The sequence below is a fragment of the Podarcis bocagei genome (assembly GCF_964188305.1).
Source record: "Podarcis bocagei genome assembly, chromosome: 8".
NCBI lineage: Eukaryota > Metazoa > Chordata > Lepidosauria > Squamata > Lacertidae > Podarcis > Podarcis bocagei.
The window spans coordinates 40,537,128-40,556,553 of NC_138133.1; the positions used below are offsets into that span (position 1 = coordinate 40,537,128).

General features: G+C 40.0%; 1 protein-coding gene across 4 annotated transcripts in view; it reads right to left on the minus strand.

Moving 5' to 3' along the window:
• Nucleotides 1-19,426, minus strand: part of CDH7 (cadherin 7) — a 113,758-nt gene that overhangs the window by 65,517 nt on the left and 28,815 nt on the right. The gene's annotated exons all lie outside the window — the stretch shown is intronic.

The window sequence follows — 19,426 nt, forward strand, 5'->3', positions numbered from 1 at the left end:
ACTAAAATAATAGAATAATAATAATCATAAATAGTACGTTCTCACATACTACCTGCATGCCTAGTAAGCCAACCTCACTGAACTTGACAGGACTTTCTCCAAAGCATGTGTATATAGGATTGAGTCCTAACTGATCTGTCTGGTCTTAAAGAAGCTCTTTTGCTTGTTTCAGTTTTAACACAATCAAAACAAATCAAATTTGGTGAAACATAAACATAATAGAGATCATGTTCAACTAGGAAGCTTTCTCCCACAATTCGATAATTCTAGATTGGTACAAACATGAAATAAACTGCACTCCTGCATTCTTTATGGCTATAGCCCGTGTGCTTGTTAATCTATTATCTACATTCACATAAACAGGATGGTTACTATAGCGTACAGTCGTATGTTATACTGTATTGTATTATACATATTTCTATTTTGTTTTTGTTTTTTCAGAGAAAAGAACTCAAAGCAACTTACAAAAAGTATTTGAAAACAAGTCTAATAACAAGCCTAAAACATCCTAAAATAAAAAAGCAGATTACATTCTAAAATATAAGTAGGCTATTAAGATCCCAAAGCCTTGGAGAACATGAATGTTTTTGCTTGGCACCTAAAAGCAGATAGTGATGGTGCCAGGCATGCCTCCTTGGAAAAAGTCTTCGATAGATGAGGAGCTACCACAGAGAAGGCCTCAAATACATGTTAAACACCATACAAGATAAACTTGAACTCTACGGCACCCCACATTGAAGGATCCATGAAGCCGGGTAACATTCCTCAAGCACCACCCACTGAAGATGGTCAACTAAGAAGGAAAGGAGCCACTGCTTTCTCACTCCCAATATGGGAAGCCACTCCAGAATAATACCATAGTATTGAAAGCCAGTCACACACGCCCCTGTTCCTTTCTCGAGACAAAGGTCATCATACAGGGGGACCAAGCCAGTTCCTGTGGCAAAACCAGTTGTAATCCCTGAATGAAGTGGATCTAGAAAATCAGTTTTCATCCAAGAGAGCCTGGAACTAGCCCACAACTCTATCTTCAAGAACCTTGCCCAAGAAGGAAACTTTAGCAACTTTAGCAACTGGTTAATAAGTATTTAGATGTTCCAGATCCAGATCTTAAGGAGTTTCTAGACAGGAAGCATTAATCACCTTCTAGCCCAGAGAGCTGTCCCTTCCTTGATAGTTTTTATCATCCATGAGAGTAAAGAGTGCAACCGAACAGAACCAATGTCCTTGTCCATGTCCTAAAGCCTTACTAACTGAAACTCATCCAACACCGCAGACATAGACAGTGCTGTGGGTGCCTTTTGAAATTCATCTGCTGTACTAATGGAGTTGAAGTTCTGGTGGATGATAGCAATTTTGTCCTCAAAATGTTTTGCAGATAAGTCATAGCAAGGCACTGCCACCAGTTGGATCAGAAAGACCAGCAGTCCCTTTGAACCAAATCCCACAAGTCGGACACTCAGATATAATACCCTCTGAGCCAGATTACTCTGAGGAATGAGACTCCTTTACACTATGGCCTCCACACTCATGAATACAGACTAAGAGATAACAGAAGACAAGGCTCTAGGTCAAAGGACTACCCTTTTGAGATTCTCCATCAAGTTCTATGCTTGGAGCTGTCCAAGGTCCTGCAATTCCAGCCTGACCCCTTCTCAAATATCAACCTGAAACACTCAGGCATACCTCACAGGGTGCCCAACTGTGGTCAGGACAGGGCAAATTCAAGGACATTCATAGGAAAGCAAATGTGCTGTTTCAGCATATCCCTTTCAGCATATCCAAGATCTCTGGAAACAGTGCTACCCTCTCTGTTTATGCTCTGATTAGTGCTCACAAGCAAGCCATGTACATCAGCCCACTGACTTGTTTCAGACCCTGTATGTTAAGGAAGAAGCTCTGAAGGGGGTTTCTCCATGCGTCCCACTGAATATTCTCAACCCCAGTAGATTCACGGCACACTCCTTTCCTTGCACTATACTATCATTGCTCCCATCAAGTCTATTGCTTTCTCTCTTTCCAGTTAGAAATATCACAAGTGTTACAATCACTCACACATAAAACTACTGTCTAACAACGTAACAGGGCTGGTGTTAACTGAAGATTGGGGGGGCTAGACACTGGATTTTAAAAGGTCCATGCTAACTAAGGAGATTCCTGTTTACAGATGTGTTAGCTGATATATAGCCACCATATAATTTAAATTACTGCATTTGCTATCCATGCACTTACAATAGCGACATTTTAATGTATTTTTAATCTTTGTTGGAAGCTGCCCAGAGTGGCTGGGGAAACCTAGCCAGATGGGCAGGCCACAAATTAATTAATTAATTAATTTATTAATTATTATTATTATTATTATTATTATTATTATTATTATTATTATTATTATTATTATTGAATAACTGCTACCCTGAGCGCTAAAAATATTATAACAGTTTGCTTTGATGCACTAAGGGCTATCACATCTCATATTTTACTACTGAACTTTCTTGGTCTCTCCCCCACCTCTTCAATAAAGGTTGCTTTTTTAAAAAGAACCAGATTCTATGCACAGAAAACCTTGAGCCCACGGCAGGGTGAGGGGAAGCTTTAATTACCATAGGTTGGCTTGTTACATTTGTGATGTTCCCAGTGCTGCAAAGAACACTCTGAAGAGTTTTTGTGAACATTGTTATGAGTATTTTAGTGCCAACATGAGGGAAATGAAAGAACACAGCAAGGGAACAATGCATAACCGAAATATTTTGAAAAGAGTCAGAAATACATTTCCTCAGCAATTTCCTTAGTCACAATTTAGCTCTTGGTAGAATGGTATAAATGGACTGTTAGAAGAAGAAAATGAAGCACAAATTTCTACCACAGAGATGCTGCCAGCTCCGGACAGAAAGTCTATGGCAGAAGAAAGTCAAACCATGGAATATTAGAAGTTGTCAGTATAAAAAATGGACAATGGAAAAGAGAGAAGGAGTTGAGCTGCTTGAGCAACTAAGAGCACTTAGGACTGGATCCAGGCTTCTCCTTCCACAGAGAGGTTCATTTCATGCACAGATGACCTTTCATCCAGTTAATGGATTTCCCCTCTCCTCCTGTAACCCCACACTTTTCTAGAGGACCCTCCCAACCCTCTAGAAGAATGTGAGAGGTATTGCTGGGTGTTGCAGGAAGGAGGAATCAGAAAGAGGAGCCTTCCCCACTCTGCCCGTGGAAGCCAAGTCTGGATCAAACCCACAGTATTCTGGATTCATGATATGCTATGAACCCATAGAATCCATAGTATGAGGAATGAGGAATGAGGAATGAGCATGATATGGGTTTTTTTAAAATAATAATAATAATAATAATAAAGTCCCCCATATCATTTTTCATTCTTGCCCATAGCAACAAAACATTGAGATTCAGAGCTGGCAGACATCCCAAATTCTGAACCTTTTCACAGTATCTAGTGCAATGGGAAGTAGGGGAAGAGGTTCTCATTCCTTTCAAAGCCCAAGAACCACTACAAGACTTCTCTTCCTGGCTGCTTTGAGCACTGAAAAAGAGCACTCTGGAGAGAGGTGCAAGTACACTGCAACATTTTGGTTTGAATCCAAATAAAATTGACAGATGGTTTATTCTAGGTATCTGAAGAAGTGTGCATGCACACGAAAGCTCCTACCAATGACAAACTTAGTTGGTCTCTAAGGTGCTACTGGAAGGAATTCTTTTATTTTGGTTTATTCTTACTTCTTATTCTTTCCTCCATTTATAGACCTCTTACTATCTGAAGGATATTGAAGTGGTTTACAATAGATAAACACGTAAGCACACACACATATATACACAAAAAGGACAATAAAGCCATGTCAATGACTTCCATAATAAAATAAGTAAACAATAACCATATACATAAGCACAATATAAAAATAGATAAAATCGGAGAGCACCATAAGGCAGTATAACACATGCAGGTCCTGATACCCACAGACCTTGCTATATGCTCCACAGATTCACTCATCTGAACAGCCAACTTTCTTACTTCCTTGTTTCTTTATGCTTTGCTGGTTGGTGGCAGCCATTTTTGGGCAGAAACCACAGAGAAAATGGGGGGGGGGAGAGTGAGATCAGACAAATCAAGGAGCAGAAAAGATCAGACAAATCCATTTTTCCTTTGTCTCTCCTTTGCCTATTGGCTGCAGTCATTTCAGGAAGAAACCATGAAGAGAGTGGGGGAAGACAGTGGACAAATTCCACTTTAGAATTACTTCCATAGGAAATAATGGAATTTGTGGACTTGTTTTGCAAATGCTCACCTAACGAACAATTTCCAGAGAATGCAAGTGAGACCTGAGTGTATAACAGAATACAACATACAATCAATCAATCAGTCAGCCAATCTCATTCACCATCCATTTCATGCAACCATGGGAACCATTCATTATGTCAAATACTGCCTCTATCAACCTCTCATATATAAACCACTCGCATTCAACAATATTACAACCCACATACAAAGGGACACTGCAACATATTCTCCAAATCTCTGAAGCACTAATGCACCCTCCACCCCCGAACTGTGTAATGCTCCTCTCCCATTTCTCACCTGAGAGGGGCCCAGATCTATCTCAGGGTAGGCGCTCAGTGCTTCCATGTACTCACTCCCAACCTCATAATCATAAAATGCATGGTACTTAAATCAATGGTTTTTGATGAGTCTACTCTGATTGGTTTCTAAATAATCAAGAGTGATCTACAAGTGTGCAGAAATTAAAAGAATTAAAAGAAAAAGAATGGAAAACACAAAAATGGCCCCGAGAGTGATTATAAACACCAAAAGCTTTGAGATAAGTTGAAACAATCCAAATCCTCAAACAACATGAAAAATAAGCAATAAGAACAACTAAAAAACAACAACAGAATAATTCCCAGGCAAACTATTTAAAACTGCAGGGCAGGCCACACATCCCTCTATCAAACCCAAAGGTCTGGGCAAGCAAAAATGCCATCACTTAGCACCCAAATGCTACATGCATTGATCCCAGGCATGCTTCCAGGGTGAGGGCATTCCACAAAAGGTGTGATTCTTCAGACCCTATCCCATACATTGTGAAGAACAGTGAGAACTATTACATCCCCTTTTCCATTCTACTACACAGATTTGGGGCTAGATGAGCAGATCCTGCTCAACTAACCCCAAAATTCAAAGTATGGAACTACTGCTCTTTAGGAGGAGGATTCCCAATTTTTACTTTTCTCCTGCCCTGAATGTTTTTTTAGCAACATTAACATTGCTACCCTGTCCTGTGCTGTTGACTTGTTGTGGCCAATAATACAATTCTAATATTTACAAAATAAAACCCTTTGAACAAAATGGTACCTAGTAGACACTTAAAGATCTCCAGTTATCCTTGGCTTCAAGCCACTGAATGCTACACTACAAACACCATGGCCAAAACACTTAAAGTAGTCTCCATGTTCCAGATGTCCCATGCAGATAATGTAATACATAATGTACCAAACCATCTGGCCTGTTTCTGTGTTCATGGGGTAAATCAAGAGGCTTTAATTCACTTTCAAAGGCTTTTGGTTAACTTGCCTTTCGCATGATCATTTGTGATATTCACTATCCAGAGAACCTTATCCCAAGAGATGTTAACAGTGACCTCTGTATGACCCAAGTTAGTCAGCAAGGTTGTTTGGTGGAAATACCCTGGAATTTCTTTTCTATTTAGACAGGAATTAAAATCTCAGGCAAAGACTCTCTGAGATAACATCCTCAGAATGCTTGATGGGGCAAACAAGCCCATACACTGATTCTGCATCAGTTCCCAGAGGTTTTCAGTGTAGGCAGCGCATGTCAGATCTGTGTTACTGGTCCCTCATGTTGGCACCAATATGTTGCAAACTGTCAGGGTAACTAAGGGCTTTGTCTTGCCAGGGAGCAGCAATGTGAATTCTTGGGAAGCAAACTGTTTCTCCAGAAAACCTGTTTTTTTTAAAAAAAACAACTTTTGGACAGCTGCTATTGCTATTTTGTTCGCTTTTGTTGCAAACTATTCCAAAAATTAGAAAACATTTGAATAATATATGTTATTGCATCTCTGTGTTAAATTGCTTTATACAGTGATATGAGAATGTTGCTAAGGACATAGGAAGACAGTTCATTGGGACAGGACACTATACTGTCTTATACTGTATACTGAGAGCTTCCTTATACTGAGTAAGAGCACAGATCCATCTAGGTCAGCATTGGCAATGGAATTCCAAGGTTCCAGGGCATTCTAAGAGCCTGGATCTATATGGATATAACTGTGAAATACTGGATTCAGTCAATCATCTAATATTCCTGCCAATATTTTACCATCACAAAGCAATTCTATGCGCATTTACTTAACAGGTACATAAGTCACTGTGCTCAATGGGGTTTGCGCCTAGGAAAATGTGCTAGGACTCTATGTTTTGACTTTAGCAGATGGGATCCTCCTAAATCGAGGGTTCTGGTTGCACTTGGGACCCTTAAGCCACCCCCAAGGGGTGTGTTGTTGCTAGGGGTGGCCCAAGCCTTGTCTGTTGGGCCCCGGGATCGCGCTTGGCTTGTTTGGGCCAATTGGGGAGAGTGGCGTGATCCCAGGGACCTATAAATGTGGCAGCGCGACGAAGGTGGGGCACTTGCTTCACGCTGCCGAACACCTGCCCTTCCCCCCTAATTTGGTGTTGCTGCTTTGGCCTTGCTTTGGATTGGGTTGCCTGCTTTAGAGCAGGGGCTGGGTAAGAACTTTTCCATTTGGCAGATTGGTTTTAGGCACGTGGTTTTTGCCCACCCCCTTAGCAATCGTCACAACTTTGTAAGGTTTGGCGGTTAGGCATTGGTTTATAGAAATGCGGGGGAGGGGAGGGGAAGTGTGGCCATCACCTGCCTCTCCAGAAATAGGGTATTCCGGTAAAGGAATCTGGGGATCCTGGATCTCACCTGAAGTCCGCTTGAGGGACTAGGGCCATGCCAGGACCACAGGAACCCCGGGGTGAGCTTCAATCGATCTTTACCGATGTTGCTCCCTTGTTTGGTGTTTTACCCTTTCAGACTGCCAGCCAGAGAGGCAGGAGTCAGTTATAGTCTCTGACCAGTGCCTAGGCCAATACTGCTCAATTTGTTTTTGCAATCAATAAAGTTGTGGCCTAAAATTTCCCAAAAAACATAAACTAAAATTATGTGTCCATTTGAAGTTATTTACTGGGAAAGGACTTGGGGGGGGGGGGCCTCGGGACGCAACCTCTTTCCCTTCTTTGTGTGCTAAAATATATTTTGATTCATACCATGATTTGGCAAAGAGAAAAAAAAGTCTTTTAAAGATCAGAGTATTTTTTTGGTTTGTAAAAACTCCCGTGAAGTGCTAGGCACTCTCCACTACTGTTTCAAAAAGTTTAAAACAGAAGCATTTTGAATGTTCTTTAGAGGGCCACAAAAATCCGTATTAGCAGCCAGTTGTTGTTAACTAAAACTAAAAATTGTATTTCTAAACAAGCCACAAAAATTTAGGGAGGGAGATCTCAAGAAACCACAAAAACCATATGGTCCAGTGGTTCTCAACCTTGGGTCCCCAGATGTTTTTTGGCCTACAACTCCCATGATCCCTAGCTCACAGGACCAGTGGTCAGGGATGATGGGAGTTGTAGGCCAAAAACATCTGGGGGCCCAAGGTTGAGAAGGGCTGGTTTAGCCACTCCTGCCTTAATCCCTGAAAAATGCTTCACCCATTAACCACATCATTTTCCAGGATATTCTATTCCTTTCCCTCCTTCCATCCCTGATTATCTGACTCTGCCCCCCCCCCTGCAAATATACAGCCATTCAGCATCCCAAGGTCACTGAACTAGTTCAGTTCTTTCCCCAAGCCTGTTGCTTCCTGCCTCTTGTATGAAGATGCAGTCATTCTGGCTGCATAAGGATCCATCCTTGGATAATGATTTCACCATTACTATAGATGCTAAAAGGAATAAGAAGATGGCAACTCTGTTAGAGGCTGGAGAGGGAGGAATGTGAATCATTTAATAATGACAGAAAATATTTTGTAAAAAATGAAAGATAAACATGAAAAGGAAAATGGGTTTGCGGTAGACTCTTGATTTTTGGATTGGGTATAAATAGCATGCAGATGTTCCCAAAGAATGCTGTTGTTGAGCAAAACCCATCCTATATTAGCACAGGAATGCATCCCAGACACATTATATTACAGTGTAAGGTGGGGGTAGTATTAGTGGTAATCGCACGCATTGTCATCAATGGAAAGTGTTTACCATTTGTGTGACAGTATCCAACCATTCACCCATATTATAAAGGGAGTGTATTCCATGCATAATTGCTTCTAAACACTGGCTTGAGCTTCAGGATATTCTCAGCTAAAATTGCATGATAAAATTTACATCAAAAATGTTGTCTAGAAGGAGGATAATTAAAAATGGGATTTTCTATCAAGTGGCCATATGTTTACAAAACAGACAAACAAATGTGTCTTTCTGGAAGCTGAAGCCCAGCCTCTCAGCTCTCAGAGCTTAGTAGACTGAAAGGAAATATGGCTTTTAACAGCCTTTGTATTTTTTCCCCAATTACTTATAGTTTCCCCGTAGCCTCCTGAGTAATTTGAAGCAGCCTAGGGACTGTTCTACATTGAGCTGGTATGTTCTGCATCCCTTAGGGTCTGGTTCACAGAGATGAAAACAGAAAAGAGTGGCTGTAATTGCTAAAATGTTTCACTGGAAATAAAGCCGTTGTCCCTTGAGGCAAAATTTAGGATGGACATGAAGACCACTCACTTCACTTCATTCCATTTCTCAAGACTGTGCGATAGTTTTGGTGGAAGAGCTTGGTGAAGCATAACTATGCTATGTTGGAAAGGGTAGATGAAAAGGATTTCAGTTTGAAACACAGTTAATAGGCTCTTTCTATTTCTTTTAAAGAAGACACTCCCAACAACTTTATAATTTGTGTAGGGCCTCTATTATTGAGGAAGCAGAGGCAGTAGAAGTTCTCAAATCATATCATATTAAAGGTATGGATTCCAAGCCCAAGGTTAAACTCTGTTAAGTACGCATTCCACTCTATGATGCAGCTTTCTGAAATTTTAACTTCTGTGCAGTTTCAGATTGTTTTAACTAATTTTGGACTGAATGTCCCCCTACATTTGTGGGACAATTCCTTCTCAGTGAAAAGGAGGGGAGTGACATCAGAAACTTCTGCACTACAGGCAATTTCATCAGGTGGTTCTGCATAACTGCTGCTTCACTCCCTTGCATCTATGCCACTGTCCTGAAGGATGTTTGTTCCCCCCGGTTTTTAAACACCTTCATTAAACCACTGAGTGGGCTCACTTACTGGTTTGGGCTGAAGTGTCATCAATATGCATATTACACCTGACTCTTTTTCTCATGTGAGGTGGTGATGGTGCTAGAATAGTGCCCGGATGCAGTACTGTACTGGATGTAGATCAATAAACTGAACCTCTATCCAGATAAGACAGTGGTCCTTATTTTGGTTGGCTCATCTGTCCAGTTTACCGGTGTTTGCTGGGCAAGGTTACAGTCCTCCCCAAAGGAACAAATTCACAGTCTGTGGATGTTCATTGATACACATCTTTGTTACTGGAGATGAGGAATATAAAATGACATTGTTTTATACTCTACCCCATATGCAGCACCATTTCCATTTCACTGCAGCTCAGGTTCTGTAAAAACTTTATTTGGCTTGCTGTTTGCTGTGGTCCACCTAGTGATTATTTTTCAGCACTAGGTGAGAGCTGTTTTTATTTTCCCTGGCTTTTTTACCTGTAATTCTTTTAGTGCCACTTACAGCCTTTATATTGACTTTCTTTGTTGCTGGTCTTATTCTATTGCCATGCTTATGGTTTATTTTATATCTTACAGCTTTAATTTCTGCTTTGTTATTGGATGACAGAAAAACACTATGAATAAAACAAATAGAATAAAATGACATGGCAATGACAACCACATAGAGATACTTTAAGTGCTCTCATCATTGCTGTAAATATGCATTATTTATTTATCTGAGCTATTTATAGACTGCTTAATCACTGGAATGTCTAAGAAGCGTACATACAAATTTCAAAAAGCATGCAATGGATAAAATTAATTAAAATTAATTCTCAAACCCTACAAAGGCTAATATTTATTAAAATCAATTACAAAAACAGAGAACTTCACTAAAATGTCTCCTGGAATAGAAAAGTACACCAGGAACAGGCAGAAGATTAGTTGGGCTAGAGATCACTGGGTGAACTGTCATTATTCAGCAACTGTTTTCAACACTTTTAAAATACAACAGAAGTTTCTTGTCCTCTAAATTAGGATGCTGAAACTAAGAATCAAAGGACTTTCCATTCGATTACAGAAAATAAACATATTCCTGGGTTGAGCAGGTCTTCAGAAGCGTCTTGTTCCTTAATGTTAACGCATGTCCTCCCTGAACTCTTTATTTTGGTGGACCTCCTAGTTTAATAATAATAATAATAATAATAATAATAATAATAATAATAATAATAATAATAATAATAATATAGCTCCCACACACCTGAAGTCTGCTCTCTATTCCTCAAATTATAATCATATGTCTATAGTATCAAGCATTAGACATCTTAGGGAAAAAATGTCTCACAGCTCATATCTAACGGCTGTGTCTGTGCTGCTAGATATGTCGTATTTCTAAATGTCTTTGAACACTTGTAAGACAATATGCAAAACTATGTTGTGAAACAATCACAGGCACAGTCCTTATTAAATCCTAGCCAGTCTACAGGGTGAGATAAAAAATCTAAAATACACCCCTGTTACAATTTGCATGTCATGGACACTTTCAAGGCTTCAACATGAAGGATCAAATGCAGATGGTAGCTTTCCTTGGGAACATAAAATCATGTAATGAAGTGGCTATTGGGTTGACTATCTGATGGAAAGATACTGAGGTGTGTGAGAGAGGGGGAGAGGGAGCACCAGCTGGGTCATATAAATTCAATCTCAAGTACTGTCACTGTCACACATATACATAAACATGTATTTCTTTGCTAGGCCTTCTCAGTTTTCCATCTGTGTAGCTACTGCAGTAAACCACTCTATTCCTCCTTCTCAATTTTAATAGCAGCACTGAAAGCCCTCTGGCAATGCAGAAATATGAAGCCAGTCCATTAAGAGGAGTTCAGCCACAGAAAAAGAACAGGGCAGCAGCTGTTACAGGTGGAGCAGAATCAGAGGAAAGCTAGTGTGCCATGGAGGTGCGAGAAGTTTGCAGGCTATAATCACTGCACGCCTCTCAACAAAATGGCCATTTGTCAATATCAAATTTAAAATGCCGCTCAGCAAGTCTGGGTGGTAAAAATCAACAGGGTGATGTACATCATTTGTTCATCATCTGATATTCTATAGATAAAGTTGCAGTCTTTGTTGCTCACATTTAAATGCTCACATTCCCACGCTCATTAATGTAGATGAGTATCCCCATGACACTTTTAAGCCTGCACTGACTAAACGAAGCAATCTATTCTTTTAGCACCCTAGCAAGGAATACATCAGGAGGATTAAAAAGGCATTAAGAGGTAACTAATCAGTGATGTCATTATCTTAAATATTCAATCTAAGATTTAATTTGGGGAAGAAACAATTTCACATTTCAGCACCGTCAAAAAGGGGTGAAATAAATGGCAAAACCTGCATAGATGTTATTGGAACTGGGCTGCAATAGGAAATGAAATGATACATTCTGAGAGGCAATTGTGGGGTCAATTTATGTTGATTTAAACAGAACAAACCTTCAATTTTTGTCATAAAACTATATGCAATTCTTCAGCTACAAGTCCCCCCCCCAACAGTCACACACACACACACTGCTCCAAGTTGAACTAAGCAAATTATTTTCAAATAATAATGAACTAGCTGCTTTATCCCTTTTGTTCAAATTGACCTATGAACTCTTGCATTTATTTCTCAATTCATTTGAACATTAAAATTGCTCTGCAAAGTTCAATTCCATCCAAGTAGCTACTGCAAATATTACTCACCATTTCAGTACTGAAATAAGTTTTAATAAGAACACACATGATAACACAAAACAATTAATGCAGAATAGTTTGAGACTGCCATGTGTATATTGCCATTAATGCTTTTTCTACACAACAATAAAGTTGTTTTGTGGGAGATCCAGCTTACGGACTGTTTTTCCAGGTATTCAGTGTTAACCGAACACACAAGGGGAGGGGCGTACTTATCCTGATGAGTTCACTCAAGAGTTATAACAGGTTATATAGTAGATTTAAATGCCATTGTTGATACCACCATCATGTTCACAGAGAGATGCAGGCCAAATGAATAACAGCAAGGAGCTCAGACCATGAGGATCCAGATGAACTGCGAGCTCAACCATATTAAGTCTGATGATTCTTCAAATTGTCAACACTGAAAATTCAGATCTTTTAGATGCAGGAAACGGCATTCAGTTACTCAGCTAACCAAATGATGTTTTCACCTTTCTCTTTTATTCAAGGTGTCTCAAAGACACTGATAGTTTTTTAGCATGTGATGCTGATTGGTTGGGAATTCTACAGAACTGTTCCTGGATCATGTCTGATTACTGACAACAATGTGATCTTCTTTTCTTCTTCACTATTCTTGGCTACCCCACAACTGCTCTTTTCCTCTTACGGAAATTATATTCACCAATACCAATCTCTTTCCTAACTTATGTGGGAACTGTTTCCAATACCCCTGATCTGCACTTGCACATGAACTTTTATAGCAACTTTCATGTGGTAGTTACAACATATGCACTGTCCTTTAGCAGGTCCATAGCAATGCTGGAATATAAATTCAGGACTATCAGTGTTACTCACTGGATAAATGATATTGGTGCAATGTTTAAAAATTATGACATGGTGGTGGAACCATGAATCTTATAGTTCTTCTTTGTTGTGATCTGGAATCCCTTCTCAATTCTTTTCCATTCACTTCAGTGGAAAGTGTAGCTTTTGCATGTAGAACTTTTGAACTTGCAGAGATGCTATCTCCATCAAAATTAATGAGGAAGCATAAGGAGCTGAAGAACTCCCCATATACTTCAGACCACCTGCAGAGGTGCTGACAGGGTGCACTGACTGTTCTTTGTTGGTGAAGTAGCCCATAATAAAGCTAGGATTTAAATGAGCAAACAAATCATAAAGAGACTCTATAGGGGCAGCAATATAAGGCACAGAAACATCTCTATTGACCTTAGCAACCATTAGTGTGGCATTATGTTACAGCTTGTCATAGAATACTCTGCATAATGTTACCCAATTTCCCCCAATTTCAGCATGAGATTCTTTGTTCCTCAAACTGTTTCAAAGTAACTAATATATACTGCATGCCAACATCTGTAGGTATTGAACTATTAGCATTACATAGCCTATGAATTTCTTTTCTCAAATTACTGGTGTATAGTTTAGTAGGATAATTCCATTGCAACATAAAGCCATCCAAAATAGCTTGCAGCACTATTTGGTTCATAATGATTTTCTTACAGGAACCTGTTTCCAAAATGCATTAATACAGAGAAATAGGTTTCCAGGGGCTATTTTTTAAAAGAGAATGAGGGGGAAACAGATCCATTTACTGAAAATTGCTCAGTGGTCAAGCAAGCAAGCAAGCAAGCAAGCAAACAAACAAACAAACAAACAAACAAACAAACAAACCACATATGACCTTTTAGTAATGTAATGTTGCACATTTGCTAGAAACCTATCAACTTTATAGGACGGGTGAAAATGGTAAAGTCTGTGAATGTGAAGCATCTGAAGTAATTACTGTGACTAATTGACTCTGAGGAAGCCCATAAAGCACTGGACTACAACGCCATGCATAATCGGCACATTTTAATGATGAATGATTTACGATACAGTAAAGCTGCAATAAATTAGAATCACATTCTAACCTTTAATTCTATAAAAACAGTCAAACCATATTTAAATAAAATGTGCAAAGCTGCTGAATCAAAACATGATTAAGGCCACTCATTACTCCATGTCCTCTAGCTGTTACCCCTTTGCTACTTTTAAACTACTCAATATAAACCAAAAATAAATGTTGAAACAAACTAGTTACTCCCAAAAGGAGATCCAAAGAGGCAGCAGAGATGCAGAAGCTATGACCATCCAAATGCTATGGACCTCCAACTCCCATCAGCCCTAGCTGATTTGAAGTCCAGTAACATCTGCATAGCTGCAGGACTCCCATCCCTGAGATAATATGTCTAACTGTGCCACCTTCAACAGAGGAGGGTTGGCCAGGAACAACTTGTGAATCAGAAGACAAGAATTGGTGATTTGAAAAGATGCTGGGATGAATGAGAGAGAGGAAAACTACTGGATAATAGGCAGATTTAGAAAAAATGTCAGTGGGAGAAAAACATTCAAACCATATAGGCAGCATAAGGAGCTTAGCTTGTTAAAGTTCAGCAACTGGCACCCTCAGAGCAAATTCTAGACACCTGATGATACTAACTTCACACCTCGTAATAGGGTGGCGAGATTCAAAAGAAGACAGTCCTCCTGTACCTTTAATAGCTGTGTAGAAGTGGGAATTTCAGTAAGTGTAGTATGTGTTAGGCAAAGTTTTCCCTTCTGTACAAGACTGCAGGAACCCTTTCCTCTTCAGTATCTGCTCCTGCAACCCCCTACCACTCCTGCAAGTACAGTGTGTGAGGAAAGCACTGGTGGTAGGATTTGCCAGCAACAGATGCTCTTACTTGTAAGTAAGCAAAGGATCCTTACTAAGTGTAAAGACTCAGCAGCAGGAAAACAGCGCTTCAAGTCCCAAAGCTCTTACAAAGTACAAAGTTGGCTGGGATGGGTCTAATCTAGGAAGCATGTCCAAGGTACATGGGTTTGGAGTCAGTTACAAGAAGTTCAGGACAGCACAGGAGAAGTTGTTGCAGCAAGTATTCCATACCTACCCATCTAGGTGCTGCACGTACCCATGAGAGTCTTGATTTCTGAAATAAGCAGCTAGGGTGCAAGCTGTGTCTAGGTGCCTGCTTCTGTTCCCTTCTCCTGAGGGAGTGCCTGGGAGAGAACACCAGGCCCACTGCCCCCAGCCACTCCTGAATCATATTCTGCCAACCCAATCTGAGGTTCTACACCAGTGTTTCCCAAACTTGCTGTTTTTGGAATACAGCTCCCATCATCCCTAGCTAGCAGGACCAATGGTCAGGGATGATGGGAATTGTAGTCCAAAAACAGCTGGAGACTCAGGTTTGGGAAACCCTGTTCTACACCCTCCCTCCCTCTCCCCCACCCCAGGAGGAAAGGGAGCTGGAAGTCCTCTCTCCACACTAGAGGCCAGATGAGATGAAGGAAGGGCTTCCCTCTGTTCAAGCCTTCCTTTCCCAACCCTAGCCATCCTCTGGAGGAATCCAGAGTCTGCAATCCAGGGTTTGAGCCTGATGGAAGGACACAAGTCATGGCAGCCCTGCCCTGTCCTTTTTCTGTATTTCCTAAAGTAGCCTTAAATAAAACAAGTTGATGACCAGGATGTCTTCATTCCTAGGGAGCTAAAACAAAAGGCTGGACAGACTACAGTCTAGGATGCTGAGTCTTACAGCGCTATCCTATACTTTTTCTCTTGGATGTAAGCCCCACCTACAATGTGTTCAGGAAGGCTAACTCTCATATAAGCATGTTTAGGATTGCAGTCTTAACTGCTTCAGTTGCTCTGCAAAAGTTGGACTAAGGTGACAACAACCACATAAACATTGGGGTGACAGGAAACCAGCCACTTCCCACCACTTCTGGCATTGGAGCTCCAATATCAGTTGGGCCAGGACTTTCAAAGAGCCAGTGACATCAGAGAGGTAGGCCCAACTTAATGTCAGACCTATGTCTCTTGACATCATTGGGTGATCCAATCTGTCCTTTGGCCCTGGGACATCTTCAATGGGACCTTGGACTTCCACCCAAAACGACTTATTAGAGTCTGTCCAACTTCATGAATTTTATCAACTATGCAGTTGAGCAAGATAACTTATTAATAAGAAGGAAATCATTAATAAATTATTTTTCTCTGAATATAGCTGATAATTAACTACCTTTCCATTATGTGTAATAAAGATGCATAATTCTACTGTGGCAGAACTCATCACATCATCTATTTTAAGTCTTATAGTTACTGTCAAGAAACAAATTCCCCCCCAAAATCTCATTGTTCTTTTTTTAGAAGAGGGGATGGTTCTCAAATTCTTCCTTAAATATGACCAGACTCTGAAATTAACTTCTCTAATTATATAATGCTAATGAATTCTGTGAATTAGGGAAATTATTAATATAGTTCCAAAAATTAACTTCCATGAATTATTTTGCTTCCAGCACTTGCATATTTGTTTTATTTATTTTATACCAAACCATTTTGTTCTGATTAGTAGAAAAGAAAAATCTGGACATAAAATGACAGGTAAACATAATTACTACGGGGGACAATATATTGATCAAAATGCATTGGGTATAATGCAGAGAATGTGATGGCTGCCTAAATTTGAACAGGAAAGTCTCACTAAACTCAATGAATGTCACTACTGAATAAACATGCTTAGCAACAAGCTGTAGGTTTTATTAAAATCTAGGAGAGTTCTGCCATTAAATTCAGTGGTTTGGGATTGCATCTTTATAACACACTCTTATGTGTGTTATACTTACTCAAAAGTAATTTCCATTGAATTCAATGAGGCTTATACCAAGGTAAGTGAGTTTAGGATTGCTACCTCAGTCAAATTCATATCACTGAGACTTGCTTGTAATTCAGTTTAATACATGCTTACTCAGAAGTAAATCCCACAAAGTTCAATCAACTTACTCCTAAGTATGTGTGTGTAAAGAACAGCCCTTAACTAAACACTTAAGGCTGCAATCATATCTACAATGTGCATGAAAGTAAGCTCCACTGAATTTATGGCCACTAGGAGCATCAGTAGAGGCCAATGTCATGGGACAGAGCCATGGGGCCAACCTTGCATCGCCACAGCCTACCTACTGGCAGAAGTATCAGCTTGCCTCTGCTGCTGCCGCTGTTACTCCTGAACTTGCCACTGCCCTGCCCCAGCCAGGCAAGCTGCAGTGATGCTAGTGCTGGGATGCTCCATGGCTCCACCACTATGATTTATGGGACTTACATCTAAATAAATCTGCAGAGGATAGGGTTGACTTGTGTCTTTCTCGGCTTTGTGTCACAGACCAGTGGGACTTAGGAAAGACTATATAGCTCAGTGATGGATCAGGTGTTATTCATACAGGTCCCAGGTTCATTCAATCCCTGGCATCGCCAGATGGGGTTGGCAAAGACCACCCCACAAAACTGTGCAGAGCTGCTATCATTCAGTGTACACAATGATGAGTGTTAGATGGACTAGTTAGATGGACTTTTTATATGCCAGATTTATTTGCCTGTTCCCTTGCAATCAGCGACCTCACATACATAATAGACAAAAGTTCAGGCTTGGTGAATGTTTGAAGGCTGTCAAAGAACAATTCAGAGCTTTACCTTCTTCCATTCCAGCTCCTTTCTACTTCCATGATTGGGTCATACTTTTGCATTTGTGTGTGTGTGTGTGTGTGTGTGTGTGTGTGTGTGTGCAGGAGTGTTTTAAGTACTCCATAGACCCTTTTTAAATTAATAGACTATAGCCTTCTCCCCTCCTAACCCCCTTTTCCTTAGCAGCAAATTCATTGCTTGCTATACTGGGAGTGAGGTTGTTCACATCTATGCCATACAAGACACACATTTAATAAAAGCATCTCTTCTCAGAAATGATCCTTAAACACACACTTCACTCACAATTCAGTGTGGTGAATGGGTCCTTAAGAAGATGCTCAAATGGATGGGAGGGTGAGAGTGCATGCAAGGCTCTGAGTGTTGTAATGAGCAAGAGTGTGGAGAAAAGTGGAGGAGGAATGTGCAGGTTAATTGCTAATTAATAATAATAACAACAACAACTATTCTATTACAGCTCTCGTTCCCAACCTGTGGCACTGGTACTTTTGTGGATACTTAAGCACTTACCATGGGCGGGTTGGATGTGAGAAAAATCATGTAGCTTAAAACTCCCAGGTCTACATATTTGTGGGATGGAAAGCCTTTGCAAAGTTTTTGTGGTGCAGATGCAAATTTTTGTATGTACTGGCTAAATAATAAAATCAAAATACTGCACACAAAAGAACTCAGAAACCAGGCACATTTGCATACCTCTACTTATTTTGCAAAATTAATTTGTCATTTGTTAGCCACAATGAATGACATGGAGCTGTACATGTCACTCATTCATGTTCTTCCACTTCACCACCCAGAAGACCTTTTCCTCCACCTCTAAGACTTGTTGGGACCTTTCCTTTTTTGGGGGGTGCATGATGCTGAATCCAGTAATACCAGGTTCTGCAACAGTTTCATGACAAGCTTATAGTATGCACACCGTCCTGGCTCTGTGTGCATCTCCTCTTTTGTTTTGATTTCGGCCAGCCCCTGCGTATTGAATGGGATGGGAGTCCCATTACACAAAACCACTGTAAAAAAGCAGCCACCATAAAACATCTGACAAACCTTTTATCAGTTCAGTGTGTGGCAACAGCTGACTGCTATAATCAGGCAACAGAGAAGCCTTATTCAACCATCTTTCTTGAATTTTCCCTGTACATTAGACTTATTTACTAATTTTCTCATATTAATTTACCACTTTTCTTCCATTATTGAAGTCAGGGCAAACCTTGCTTAACTACAACAAAGTAGAAGTCGAGTATGTCTTCAGATCAGTTTCTAAGCCCTTGCCCTTCATTAGGATTCTTTATATTATTTTTAAATTTTCTATGCCAACTATTTCCCCAACAGGAGATAACAAAAAGTAATAAAAACAGAATAAAAGACATAATCCTTTAAAACCCCAATACGCATTTAAATTAATACATTATCCTTGTCCAACATGTTTAACAAATCACAGAAGCACAAAAATAATTGAACTGAGCCAGCAAAGATTACACAATTTCTGTAACTTTTTTTAAGCCAGATATTCACCAATTTCCTGAGGCAATACAGCAATGGGGCTTAACAGAACTTGCTCAGCAAGGCATTCCAAAAAGTAGGTGCCACAACTGAAAAGGTCCTAACCCCAGTAGACATCAGTCTCATGTACCAAGTTTGAGGGCGGCAGATGATGAGTGGAGTACAAATGATATGCGGTTCCAAAGGTACCCAGGTTAACACCCACAGTTTAAATTTATCCCTGATAGTAATTTTCAGCCAGTGCAAATTATGTAGAATCAACATGATAAAATCTGATTACCTAGCTCCTATCAGAATCAGTGTGCAGCATAATTAAAGTCCCCAAGCACTTTTCAAGGGCAGTTCCATATAGAGCTTGTTACAGTAGTCTAATTTG